The sequence below is a fragment of the Neovison vison genome, chromosome 12 (assembly GCF_020171115.1).
Source record: "Neovison vison isolate M4711 chromosome 12, ASM_NN_V1, whole genome shotgun sequence".
Lineage (NCBI taxonomy): Eukaryota > Metazoa > Chordata > Mammalia > Carnivora > Mustelidae > Neogale > Neogale vison.
The window spans coordinates 8,441,105-8,455,011 of record NC_058102.1 but is presented as its reverse complement, the minus strand read 5'-3'; the positions used below and the strand labels follow the sequence as shown (position 1 = coordinate 8,455,011).

At 42.0% G+C, this 13,907-nt stretch overlaps 1 protein-coding gene across 4 annotated transcripts in view; it reads left to right on the top strand.

The window, feature by feature from the left end:
• The window catches only part of TNRC6B (trinucleotide repeat containing adaptor 6B), a 256,123-nt gene that overhangs the window by 91,674 nt on the left and 150,542 nt on the right, over positions 1–13,907 (top strand). The window lies entirely within an intron of this gene.

Genomic DNA, 13,907 nt, shown 5'->3' with positions numbered 1-13,907 from the left:
CAAATAATCCTAAAATTTTATGGAACCAGAAAAATTCCCAAATAGCCAGAGGAATGTTGAAAAAGAAAACCAGGGGCATCTGGGTGGCTCAGTGGGTTAAAGCCTTTGCCTTCGGCTCGGGTCATGATCCCAGGAGCCTGGGATCGAGGCCCGTATGGGCTCTCTGCTCAGCAGGGAGCCTGCTTCCTCCTCTCTGTCTGCCTGCCTCTCTGTCTACTTGTGATCTCTGTCTGTCCAATAAATAAATAAAATCTTAAAAAAAAAAGAAAGAAGAAAAAGAAAACCAAAGCTCATGGCATCACAATGCGGGACTTCAAGATCTGTTACAAAGCTGTAATCAAGACAGTATGATAGTGGGACAAAAACAGACACATAGATCAGTGAAACAGAATAGAGAGACCAGAAAAGCACACTCAACTCTATGGTCAGCTAATCTTTGACAAAGCAGGAAAGAATGTCTAATGGTAAAAAGACAGTCTCTTCAACAAATAGTGTTGGGAAAATTGGACAGCCACATGCAGGCGAGTGAAACTGGACCATTTCCTTAGACCACACATAAAATAGATTCAAAATGGATGAAAGACCTAAATGTGAGGAAGAAATCCATCAATCCTTGAGGAGAACACAGGCAGCAACCTCTTCAACCTCAGCTGCAGCAACTTCTTCCTAGAAACATCACCAAAGGCAAGGGCAGCAAGGGCAGAAATGAATTATTGGGACTTCTTCAAGATAAAAAGCTTTTGCACAGCAAAAGAAGCAGTCCGCAAAACCAAAAGACAACAGAATGGGAGAAGATATTTGCAAATGACATATCAAATAAAGGGCTAGTATCCAAAATCTATAAAGAACTTATCAGACTCAACACCCAAAGAACAAATAATCCAATCAAGAAATTGGCAGAAGACATAAACAGACATTACTGCAAGGAAGACATCCAAATAGCCAACAGACCCATGAAAAATTGGTCACCATCACTCGGCATCAGGGAAATACAAATCAAAACTATAATGAGATACCACCTCACACCAGTGAGAATGGCTAAAATTAACAAGTCAGGGAATGACAGATGTTGGCAAGGATGTGGAGAAAGGGGAACCCTCCTACACTGTTGGTGGGAATGCAGGCTGGTGCAGCTACTCTGCAAAACAGTATGGAGGTTCCACAAAAGTTGAAAATAGAGCTACCCTATGACCCAGCAATTACACTACTGGGTATTTACCCCAGAGATACAAATGTAGTGATCCAAAAGGGCACATTCACCCCAATGTTTATATCAGCAATGGTATAGCTGATATAAGTAGTAACCAGACTATGGTAAGAGCCTAGATGTCCATCAGCAGATGACTGGATAAAGAAGAGGTGGTATATATACACAATGGAATACTGTGAAGCCATCAAAAAAAAAAAAAGAAAAGAAAAGAAAAAAAATGAAACTTGCCATTTGCAATGACGTGGATGGAGTTAGAGGGTATTATGCTAAGTGAATTAAGTCAATCAGAGAAAGACAATTATCATAGGATCTCACTCATATGAGGAGTTTGAGAAACAAGACAGAGGATCATAGGAGAAGAGAGGGGAAAATGAAACAAGATGAGACCAGAGAGGGAGACAAACCCTAAGAGATTTAATCTGAGGAAACAAACTGAGGGTTGCTGGAGTGGAGGGGGTGGGAGTGATGGGGTGGCTGGGTGATGGACACTGGGGATGGTAGGTGCTGTGGTGAGTGCTGTGAATTGTGTAAGCTGATGAGTCACAGACCTGTACCCCTGAAACAAATAATATATTATATGTTAATTTAAAAAAAAGAAAAAAACATTATGCTCAGGGAAAGCAGACAAACACAAACAGCACATACTGTATGACTTCATTTATACATGAAATGTTCAGAACAGGCAAATCTGTAGAGACAGAAGTAGATTAGCCATTATCTGGTGCTGGATTAGCCATTATCTGGTGCTGGAAAGGTGGATGAAGGGAGGGAAAATGGGTAGTGACTGCCAATAAGGACAAATTTCCATTTTGAGATGATAGAAATGTCCTAAAATTGGATTATGGTGATAATTGCACAATTCTATAAATATATTAAAAGCCATTGAATTGTATACTTTAAAAAGGTGAACTTTATGGTATGTAAATTATATCTCAGTAAAGATACTTAGGGGTCCCTGGCTGGCTCAGTTGATAGAGCATACAACTCTTGATCTTGGGGTTATGAATTGAAGCCCCACATTTGGCATAGAGCTTATTTTTTAAGAAGAGAGAGAGAGAATAAAGCTGCTTAAAAAATGGTCAAAAATTTGAATGGCACTTTACCAGAGAACGGATGGCAAAGAAGCTTGTGAAAAGATGTTCAGTGTCAATGTAATTAAAGCCACAATTAGGGCCACCTGGGTGTCTCAGTGGGTTAAGCCACTGCCTTGACCTGCTCAGGTCATGATCTCAGGGTCCTGGGATCAAGTACCGCATCGGGCTCTCTGCTCAGCAGGGAGCCTGCTTCTCTCTCTCTCTCCCTGCCTGCCTCTCCATCTACTGTCAAATAAATAAATAAAATCTTAAAAAAAAAAAAAGCCACAATTAGAATGGGTGAAGTTAAAAAGACTTACCATACCAAGTGTTGGTGAGGTATGAGGAACTGGAACTCTCATACACTGCTGGTGGGGAGATAAAAATGCTGCAGCCACTTTGGAAAACAGTCAGAGACTGTTAAAAAGTTAAACATACAGCTACCATATGATCCTACTGTTCTACTGTTAGAGGCTGAATTGTTTTCTCTGTCTAGCCCCTATCCCCAAATTAACCTGTTGGAAGTCTTAACCCCCATTGTCTCAAAATAGACCTTGTTTGGCGGTAGAGTCTCCACAGAGGTAATCAAATCAAAATAAGTCATTAGGGTGAGTCATTTTTTTTTAAAAGATTGTATTTATTTATTTGACAGACAGAGATCACAAGTAGGCAGAGAGGCAGGCAGAGAGAGAGAGAGGAGGAAGCAGGATCCCCACTGAGCAGAGAGCCCGATGTGGGACTCGATCCCGGGACCCCGAGATCATGACCCGAGCCGAAGGCAGCGGCTCAACCCACTGAGCCACCCAGGTGCCCCAGGGTGAGTCATTTTTTAAAGGGGGAAATTTAGAGGCACATGGGTGGCTTAGTCACTTAAGCATCTGCCTTCAGCTCATGTCATGATCTCAGAGTCCAGCCCAGCTGGGAGTTTGCTTCTCCATCTCCCTCTGCTCCTCTCCTCCACTTGTGATTTCTCTCTCTCTCTCAAATAAATGGAAAAATCTTTAAACAAATAAAATAAAACAGGGGAATTTAGGCATCGAGACATACACAGAGGGAGAATGCCATGAGAACATGAAGACAGCCATCTGTAAGCCAAGGGGAGAAGCCTGAAACAAATCCTTCCCTCACAGCCCTGTGAAAGAACCAATGCTCTTCTTCGTGTCCCACTTCTAGCTTTTAGGTCTGCGTGAGATAATAAATTGCTGTTACTGAAAACACATGAGCTGTGGTACTTTGTTGTAGCATCTGTAGTAAAGAGATACACACTGCTGAGTACTAAGTATTTACCCAAAGAAAAAGACAGCATATATCCATACAAAAACTTCTAAATGATGTTCATAGTAGCTTTTTTTTTTTAAGATTTTATTTATTTATTTGACTGACAGAGATCATAAGTAGGCAGAGAGGCAGGCAGAGAGAGAGGGAGGATGCAGACTCCCCGCCGAGCAGAGAGCCCGATGCGGGGCTCGATCCCGGGACCCTGAGACCATGACCTGAGCCAAGAGCAGCGGCTTTGACCCACTGAGCCACCCAGGTGCCCCTGTAGTAGCTTTTTGTAATAGCTCAAATCTGGAAACAACACAGGCATCCATCAAACAGATGACCGGAAAACAAATTGTAGATTCTATGCAGTGGAATGGTACTCAGCTGTAAAAGGGAGATGAACTACTGATACATGAGACTGTGGATGAGTGTTGAAGTAATTTCGCTAATCAAAAGAAGCTAGACCAAAAAAAAAAAAAAAAAAGAAGAAAGAAAGAAGGAATACTCCTATGTGATTCCAAGTATATATACTCCAGAAACTGCAAACTAATCTATACCGACAGAAACCATATTAGTGGTTGCCCCAGAAGGGAGAGCAGGAGGGGACAATTGTTCATTTTTTAAATTTAAGGAAGTGCATAATGAAACTTTTAGGAGTGTCAGAAATGTTCATTTTCTTGATTGTGATGACAGTTTCATGGGTATATACATATGTCAAAATTTATCAAATAGTATGCTCTATATGTAGTTTCATATATGTCAGCTATACCTCATAAAACTTAAATTTTCAAATAATTATTTTTATTATTTTTTAAAGATTTTATTTATTTATTTGACAGATCACAAGTAGGCAGAGAGGCAGGCAGAGGGTGGTGGGGAGGAGGAGCAGGCTCCCTGCTGAGCAGAAAGCCTGATGTGGGGCTCGATCCCCAGGACCCTGAGATCATGACCTAAGCCGAAGGCAGAGACTTTAACCCCCTGAGCTACCCAGGCGCCCCTTATTTTTATTTTTTAAATAGCTTTTATTTGACAGTACACCTGGGTGGCTCAGTTGGTTAAGCAGCTGCCTTCGGGTCAGGTCATGATCCCAGGGTCCTGGGTTCGAGTCCTACATTGGGCTCCTTGCTCAGCAAGGAGCTAGGCTTCTTGCTTCTCCTTGCTTCTCTCTCTGCCTCTGCCTGCAGCTCTGCCGGCTTGTGTTCTCTCTCTCTCTGACAAGTAAATAAATAGAATCTTTAAAAACAATAGATTTGGGGGTGCCTGGGTGGCTCAGTGGGTTAAGCCTCTGCCTTCGGCTCAGGTCACGATCTCAGGGTCCTGGGATTGAGTCCTGCATCACATTGGGCTCTCTGCTCAGCAGGGAGCCTGCTTCCCCACCCCCCATCTGCCTGCCTCTCTGCATGCTTATGATCTCTGTCAAATAAATACATAAAATCTTTTTTTTTTTTAAAGATTTTATGTATTTATTTGACAGAGAGAAATCACAAGTAGATGGAGAGGCAGGCAGAGAGAGAGAGAGGGAAGCAGGCTCCCTGCTGAGCAGAGAGCCCGATGCGGGACTCGATCCCAGGACCCTGAGATCACGACCTGAGCCGAAGGCAGCGGCTTAACCCACTGAGCCACCCAGGCGCCCAATAAATAAAATCTTAAAAAAAAAATTTATTTGAGAGAGAGAGAGAAAGAGAGAGCACAAGCAGGAGGCAGAGGGAGTAGGAAAAACAGACTCCCCACTGAGCCAGAGCCTGACATGGTGCTTGATCCCCGGACCCTGGGATCATGACCTGAGTCAAAAGCAGACACATAACTGACTGAGCCACCCAGGCGCCCTTCAAATAATATTTTAAAGAAGGAGGCAACCAACAAATATTTATTGGTGACATTAAGTAGAGCAGTTTGGGGCGGGGGGGGGGCGGTTAGGGAGAGAGGGAAAGAGAGAGGTGGGGGAAGGGCAGAGGGAGAAAGAAAATCCTAAGCAGGCTCCACACCCAGCACAGAACCCAACATGGGGCTCAATCTCACAACCCTGAGATCATGATCTGAGCCAAAAATCAGGAATCAGACATTTAATGGACGGAGCCACCAAGGCACCCCCAAATAAGGCAATTTTGATAGAGGGGAAAAAGAAGAGATAAAAGAGTTTTAAGAGGAGATCTAGACATGGTAGATTAAACCCAGTTATTAGTCTCCACTCCCTTCCAAAACTCCACTGAAATTGTTTTAGCAAGCATAAATCCACCAGAAAAAAAAAAAAAATGTAAATGGAAGAGTATATGAAACATAAGAAATGCCAACAAAACTTTGAGAGCCAAAAAGCTTTTGGAGTGACACTGACAATAGCAGCATTGGTTGAAGAATTTACAAGGAGCAAAGCCCCTGGTATCCTGCCCTGCACATCCCAGATGGATAGCTTTCCCTCTTGTACCATGGCAAGGCTCAAGGTGGAGGGAAGGTATCCAACTCAAAGCAGAAAGATTCTGTCTAAGTCAGTGATGATTGACTGATGTGAGATCATGCCAGCTGTCTTCCCAAATTCAGTCCCCGAACACTGACAGTCAGACTTATACCAGTCGGGCTGAGAATTAAAGGGTACCTCTCTGGGGAACTGAAAAGCCCAAAGAGGGAGAAAAGGAATAAATAGAGGCAGACATCTGGGAGTTCTCCCAGTGAAATGGCCGGTTCCCTTCTGATATCCAGGTCCCCTGATATCCAGGGAGGATATCCCTCTCTTCTCTGCATACAAAGAGCACTCCTGAGTTCTTTCCGGCTTACCTCGTAAGTATCAGCAGATAGCCAGAGATGACCAGGCATCTGATAAAAAACTCTGACTGGAGGATAGTGACCAACGCAAATATAAAAGAGGAACTTGGAGGAAACAAGGTAATATATGGAGCAGAAGAAAATTAAAGCAAAAACACTCTAATTAATTTTCAGAGATAAAAGATGGTATAATCATGGAATAAGAGCACGACTATTAAAAAGTATTCAGAGAACAAGAAAGAGCTTTCAAAAATTAAGTCACAGTACAGAAATTCTTTTAAATATTAGAAGTGTTGGAGGGTAAATTTGAGAGACTCTCCAGAAAGTAAAAGAAAAAGCCAGAGAGATGCAATTGGAGAGAAAAGAAGAAAATTTATGGATCAACCCCAAAAACTCAACAATGAATAAGGAATTCGTGGAGGGGATGAAATTATCAAAACAAGTAGAGAAAATGTCTTAAACCTGAAGAATCTGAGTTTCTAGAGTGCAAGTACCTACCCGGAAGCTCAGTAAATAAAAAAAGAACCATACTTTGTGGTTTGCGTTTGCGGAACAGAGGAGAGGTAGAAGACCCTAAAAGTTTCTGGAAAAGAAACAGGTTGTATCCAAAACATTAGGATTTAGAATACTGTATATAGATATAGATTTCTATATCGTAACTCTGGGAACTAGAAGACACTGCAGCATCACTTCAAAAGTGTGAAGGGAAAAAGGTTCACTAACTTGAACTTCTAATTCAATTATGTATGTGGATAAAAAAAAATTCTGTGTGTCAGTTATACATATGGATAAAATAAGGACATTTCAGTCATTCAAGATCTCAAAAAATCTACTTTCCATATACCTTTTATCAGGAAATCACTGGAATATATGTGCCACCTAAACCAGGGAGTAGACCATGAAGGAAGACAAAGGATCTGGGGAACAGATGCTCCCGGGTAGGAGACAGAACGCCAGGAATTTCAGAGATGAAGGGGAGAAGACATCCCTGTGTCAGCTCTTTAGTGGCCTAGAGAGCAAACAATCCAGACTGGGACAGGAGAAAACCCCTGAGGAATGTCTCCCAGACTGGAATGAAATTGGTAGATTACCCGAAGTGTTTAAATTTATTAAGAGGAGATTTACAGCTTTGTTGGAGAGTTTGAGGATGAATTACTGAAAAATACATAATAAATACTAAGCCCCCTCCCGCAAATTGAAAGAAAGTGTAAGAAGAGAAAGTAGTAATTTTTAGTTCCACAAAAAACAGAAAATTGTACAAGAAAAGCAAATTTAATTACACTATTCTGTATGATTCAGCTGTATCTGTTATTTACTTAGTAACAGCACGGTTAGCGCTGAATATTGATTTGAACAAATACGGTGACTTAAATTGGGAGGATGGAGAAGAAGCACTCCATGGGGGCGGGTGAGGGGCCACCAGAGGAGAGTGCCATTTTTGTCTATAAGCCTGGTGGTATTATTTGACTTTTAAAATCATATAGGGGCGCCTGGGGGCTCTGTCAGTTGTGTCTGCCTTCAGTCGAGGTCATAATCCCAGGGTCCTGGGATCAAGCCCTGAGTTGGGCTCCCTGATCAGTGGGGAGTCTGCTTCTCCCTCTCCCTCTTCCCCTCCCGCTCATGCTCCTTCTTTCTCTCTCTCAAATAAATAAAAGCTAAAAAAAAAAAAAAAAAGAAAGAAAGAAATTCATATATATGTTACTTCAATAAGAGTTTAATCAGGCAACCAGTGTTTTATCAGATCAGTGATGAGAACATGGAAGAAATGGAGTATTGTTTATTCTCTTAATAATTTGATAGTAAAGGGAAGAGTAAAAACAGGAAGATATTTGGAGGGTATCACAAGGCCAAAATAATTTTTCAGAACAGAAGAGATTACAAAGTATTTGTCAGTTGAGGGGATGGATTTACTTGAAAGGAAGAAAGAGCTTCTTGGAGGTGGTGTGGTGTGGGTCATGCATCTAGGATTTAGGCAGTGAGGGGAGCCTGGCGGAGCAGTGGAGTTGGGGGGGGAAGTGGGTAAAGATGCAGGTTCATCTGCATAATCCAGACGAGAAGAAACCACGGGCATCCATTGTGTGGGACAGGCTTTCAGGATAATCTTCAGAAAGGCCAGACTAAGGAGGACGCCTTATGGATGGGTTTGGAATCTTGGAGGTGAGTGGAAAGGTACAGAATGAATGAGTGAAGGGCTTTGCAGGCCAGGCGCTGACATACAAGCACTGAGTGGAAGTTAATTGGCATAGGGTTGAAAAGGAACCAGCTTTGTAACTTTCTCCAGCTATGCTCTGTATTCCCAGAGCAGCAGAGAAGAAATTAAGGGATAGGTAGGACAGAAATACTCTAAAAACAAGTCGGTGTTGAGCAAATCTAGGGCACTGAGCAGAAAAATCACGGAAATACCCATCAAGGAGTCTCTGAATGGACACTGAGGACCAATAGCAGAACTAGAAGTTAGAGTGACTCTTCCCAGGTTCAGTTGGAGGGAGCGAGTGCAAGGGGAGCTTGTGGCCTGAGTCCTATTTCAGAATTGAGGGACGTTGCCATGGAGCAGCTTGGGCCCTGCCCGTTCCCTAGCAGAACTTAAGAAGGAGGGAAGTCGCCTGCCTGGGGTTGGTTTAGTGTGTCTGACTCCTTAGGCTGTGCCAGGCGCCCTTCCTGTATCCTTGCGTTGCTTTCTCCCACTGTATGGTCATGTTTTGTCTTTTTTTTAATTGGAGTATAGTCAACACACTGTGTTCCATTAGTTTCAGGTGATCCCACAGGTCTGTACGCTGTGCTGCTGTGCTCACCGCAAGTGTAGCTACCATTTGTCACCGTACAATGCTGGTAATTGACTGGTTTTTGTTTGTCTTTCTCACTAATCTGCAAGCTTTTTGAGGGCACCGACACTCTTCTTCACCTTTATCTCAGCCCAGCACCTAGCGTGTAATATGTGCTGAGTAAATGTTGGTTGAATGAACGAGTGGTAGTGGGAGAAAGGTGAAGACATAGTATAAATTGTATGTATAACAATCTTGAGGGGTGCCTGGGTGGCTCAGTCGATAAAGCTTTCAACTCTTGATCTCAGCTCAGGTCTTGATCTCAGGATTGTGAGTTCAAGCCCCACACTGAGCCCCAAGCTGGCCACGGAGCCTACTTACAACAACAACAACAACAACAAAAATCTTGCAACTCCTGCAGAGGAAGTCAAGGAGGCAGAGTGGTAGAGATCATCAAACTAAGTCTGAAAGTGTTCATGAAATTTGTAGGAAAAAAATAAGGGAAGGGACAGGAAGTGGCAGTAAGGTGCAGTGATCTCTCTGGACCGTTTTTATTGTCTTCGAGGTGATGGAGACAGAAAAGTTGTGAACCTGCTGCAGGAGATGGTGTCTTCCAGGGAAAGGCATTTGAATTGACACTTAAGGGAATGAGTAGGAATTTGAACTGCTTGTGGGCAGAAGGCCAGGGCTTCTAGGCAAGAGGGAGCAGTTCATGTAAATGCACAGAGGGCTAAGGAGTTGTATTCCCCCACCAGGGGTTCAGAGTGGGTGAGGCAGAGGCAAATGAAAAGGTTGTTTAGACAGAGGAACTGAACTTGATCCCTCCAGGTAGGTGATGGAGCAGCACTGAAGAATTTCAAGGAGAGCAATGCAGTCAGATTTGCATTTACAAAGCCCGCTTGACAGAAACGGTTTGGAGGATGTATTAAAATGAGATGGGACCCGGAGGCACAGAGACCACTGAGAAGGCTTGTGTAGTAGTGAGATTGAGAGAAGCTGGCTTTTAACTGTGGCTGTTAAAGAGAATAAAGAAGGGGAGGTGGATGTGAGAGCTATTTAAGAAATGAAAGCTACAATACTTGGTGATTAATAGGATGTAGGGTTAAGGAGGGAACCTTGGATTCTTGTGTGATGACAGGTTTCTCCTGCTACCTGAAGGTAGAGCTTTCCTATGACATCTTTCCTAAATCCAAATGTATAAAACCAAGAAGCGATGACCAATTCTTCATATGGGAAAATCTTGGCGCATTCCCAAACCCAGAAAATAACCTCTCCTAGGCTTTTCCGACACATCTTGCTAACGGACACACAGGATAACTGGAGATAAAGCACAGATGCTCACAAAGTTACAAGCTCTGGCAGCAGGATGCCGAGATGCTGAGTCCTCCGGACGTCCTAGGGAAGGAGACTGGTGGTGCCCGTCTGCCGCTGAGGGCGCGCACTGCTCTCTAACGGCAGCTGCAAGACCAGCTCTGAATGCTACTTTGCTTTTTGCCTTCATTTGTAAAAAAGCGAAAATCCAGATGTAGTGAAAAGAAGGGCCATCTGTACCCCAATGTTCATAGCAGCAATGGCCACGGTCGCCAAACTATGGAAAGAACCAAGATGCCCTTCAACGGACGAATGGATAAGGAAGATGTGGTCCATATACACTATGGAGTATTATGCCTCCATCAGAAAGGATGAATACCCAACTTTTGTAGCAACATGGACGGGACTGGAAGAGATTATGCTGAGTGAAATAAGTCAAGCAGAGAGAGTCAATTATCATATGGTTTCACTTATTTGTGGAGCATAACAAATAGCATGGAGGACAAGGGGTGTTAGAGAGGAGAAGGGAGTTGGGGTAAATTGAAAGGGGAGGTGAACCACGAGAGACTATGGACTCTGAGGAACAATCTGAGGGGTTTGAAGTGGCGGGGGGGTGGGAGGTTGGGGTACCAGGTGGTGGGTATTATAGAGGGCATGGATTGCATGGAGCACTGGGTGTGGTGAAAAAATAATGAATACTGTTTTTCTGAAAATAAATAAATTGGAAAAAAAAAAAAGCGAAAATCCTCTCCAGGTTTCTGTTGTTCTTAGCAAAAATAGGTATTAACATAGGTCTTTTGTGAAAGCGAAGTGGTACAATACAGACTTTTGAAAAGTGCGGCATACCTGTGTAGGTTTCATGTTTGGGGATCTTAGTGAATGATGGTACCATTTGGAGACATAGGGGATATAAAAAGAAGAGGAAATTTGAGGACAAAGGTGATGTTTCCTTTGAAATTTATTGGGCCATCTAAGCAGAGAAGACTAGTGTGCATAACATGGGGGCTGGAGTTAAAGATTGGGAGCCCACATGGAAGAGATTGTCAAAGCTCTGGGTTCTTCGATCTTACTGTACTTAACTAGAAATTGATTCTAGATAAACCTTTTTCAAAAAAAAAAAACCTACTAAGCAGAGGCCAAGGTGCACAATTTAGAGCTCTTTTTTTTCTTAGAGCTCTTTAATTGGAGAGAATTTTTAAAGATGAAGGATCAAGAAATTTCCATCATACATATAAATGAGAGAATAGTCATTCTTGTCTTCAAGAAAATAATTGATGCTTGTGCTTGCAAGAAACTTAATAAACATAAATAGTTTGTCACCTGTTTTTCCTAACTAAGGCACAACATTTATATAGTTAAGTCAATAAAATGCGCAACACGGTGATTTTCAAATATATACCTGGATACTCTTGAAACACAACCAGGTCATCTCAAGCTCCCCATTAAGTGTCCCTCTGCAATCCTGTTTTTTCTTCTAGAGTTTTTACATCCTAAGTATAAGCTTAGGATGGGAGAATTCTCCCTCTCCTTGGCTAAGTCCCATAGGCTGCAGAGTGAGGAAGTTCCTAAGAATAAAGTCAAAACCTGGTTTGAATTTTTACAGTATGCACAGCATGTGTCTTTAATTATTCTTGTGTATGTTTCCTCTGGTTTCTTTAATGGAAATTACGAACACCTCTTAATTTTTCCGTCTTTTTTGAAACTTAGCCTCTTAGTATTGCCCCATCTTCTTAAGAAATGAAGACTGGGGATGACAGAATTAGAGAGCCTTTTGTTTTCTTTGGGCTTCATTGTATTTTATGTGTCTCTGTTACTGTTGTCTGTCTTCCAGCTTATTAGGTCCTGTAACTGTTTTTCTAAGTTGGGAATAATCCTGTCTATTTCCTTGAATATATCTGTTTGATTTTTTTTTTAAGTTTTGCCTTTTGGGAGAGTCTTTATAGGACTGACAGACAATCCCCATTTGTGGAGGTAGCTCTATCTCTGTCACTGATCTTCCAGATCAGTAAACCATTTGGAATGGTAAAATGTTTTTTCTCTCTTGAAATTTGTACTGAGAAATAAACCATACATATATAAAAGAAAGAAATGGATAGTTAAAAGAATAATTATAAAGCAAATCCCCATATACCTTCTACACAGGCCAAGAAGTAAACCACAGACATAGCCCTGGACCTTGCATATGCCCCTTCCTAAGACAATCACTAGCCTACATTTTGTATGTCATTCATTTTGTGTGTGTGTGTGTATGTGTGTTTGTTTTTAATTTTTTAATTTTGTCATTTTTTTTTTTTAAATAGTTTTTAGGGGCACCTGGGTGGCTCAGATGGTTAAGCTTCTGCCTTCAACTCAGGTCATGATCCCAGGGTCCTGGGATCGAACCCCGAATCAGGTTCGCTGTTCAGCTGGGGAGCCTGCTCCTCCCTCTCCCTCTACTGCTCCTCCTGCTTGTGCTCACCTGCTTTCTCTGTCAAATAAATAAATAAAATCTTTTTAAAGTAATAAAATAGTTTTAAAGAACTGTATATAGGGACACCTGGCTTAGTTGGTTGAGCAACTGCTTTTAGATCAGGTTGTGAACCTGGAGTCCTAGGATCCAGCCCCACATCGGGCTCCCCACTGAGCGGAGAGAATCTGCTTCTCCCCCGACTCTCCCCCATCTCGTGCTCTCACTCTCTTTCTTACTCTCTTGCTCTCAAATAAGTGAATACATAAATAATCTTTTTAAAAAGTAATAAAAATAAAAACTATATATACACATATATACATCTATATACACATGCATATATATAGTTTTTAAAAAGTGTATATTTGAACATTATGTAATGGAATTATACTGCCTATGTATTCTTTTATGATTTGCTTTTTCACCCTGTATTGTGTTTTTGTAACTCATCTAGGTTGCGGTGTGTAGCTACAGTTAATTCCTTTTCATATAGTATAGTGTTCTGTTGCTCTGAAAACACCATAGTATATTTATTTATTTTACTGTTGATGGATGTTTGCTTTTTTTCTGTTTAAAGTAATTCTACAAAAAATATTTCTATATATGTGTAAAAGGTGCTCTGCAGTATTTATCCAGAGGTGCAGCCACTAGATTGTACAGTACATACATAGTCCAATGTACCAGATAGTGGCAAACTTTTGAAAAGCAGTTGCACCAATTTTTCTTCCCACCGGAAGTAGATGAGTGTTGCTGTTCTTCCGTCCCCTTGCCAACACTTGGTATTGCCCAACTTTTTAATTTTAGCCAACCTGGTAGTTGTGAAATGGTATCTCTTGATGGTTTGTTTTTTTTTTTAAGATTTTATTTATTTATTTGACAGACAGAGATCACAAGTAGGCAGACAGGCAGGCAGAGAGAGAGGGGGGAAGCAGGCTCCCCGCTGAGCAGAGAGCCCGATGTGGGGCTCGATCCCAGGATCCTGAGATCATGACCTGAGCCAAAGGCAGAGGCTTAACCCACGGAGCCACCCAGGCACCCCTCTCTTGGTGGTTTTAATTTGCATTTTCCTGGTTGACATGAGATTG